Genomic DNA, 881 nt, shown 5'->3' with positions numbered 1-881 from the left:
AGTGCGAGAAAACAAACGGAGGCGATCGAGTCATGTGGGGAAAAGTGCGCAAACCTCTGCAGAGTAACAAACTAATCATGATTAGCCGTGTCCCCGGTTATGGACAACTTGAGTATCTAGTACTTGAATATCATTGTGAATCTCAACATGTTACCTCTAATAAAAGCTATTGGGTTTTTAATGAGTACTTTTAATTGGGATTGAGGATGCTGTCAACCATTCTCAATGTTTAACAACCACCATGATAGTTAAACAAAATTATTCCTTTGATGTAGGGAAAAATTGGCTTTTCGCAAAACTGTAACCATAGAGCCTTACCACCAGCCAAACATGCATGTAGTATAGGCTTATTGTTTCATTACTCTCTATGTGTTACATTGCCAGCATATTCCATGTGCTGACCCGTTTTCGGGCTGCAACTTTCATGTTGCAGACTTTTCAGACGACGAGTAAGGAATTTAGGTCGTGGTTCTATACTCAGTGATGCCGATGGAGTTGATGGACTCACTTATCTTCCAAGCCTTCCGCTGTTATCGTTATTAGATGGCCTTAAGCCATATTTATTGTAATAAGTTCTTTTTCAGCCATCGATGTAATAAGTGTGTGATTGCAACTCTGCTATAAAACCTCGATGTACTGTGTGGTGTCAGCATTACTGATCCAGGGATGACACCGTAGCACAGTAGACGTGATCCATTCGGGTCAGGTCGCTACAGAGACGACGACGACAACAACGACGACGACAACAACGACAACGACAACAACGACAACGACAACAACGACGACGACAACAACGACAACGACAACAACGACAACGACAACAACAACAACAACAACAACAACAACAACAACAACAACAACAACAACAACAACAACAATAA

The sequence above is a fragment of the Triticum aestivum genome, chromosome 4D, assembly GCF_018294505.1.
Source record: "Triticum aestivum cultivar Chinese Spring chromosome 4D, IWGSC CS RefSeq v2.1, whole genome shotgun sequence".
Taxonomy (NCBI): domain Eukaryota; kingdom Viridiplantae; phylum Streptophyta; class Magnoliopsida; order Poales; family Poaceae; genus Triticum; species Triticum aestivum.
This window is presented reverse-complemented; position numbering follows the sequence as displayed.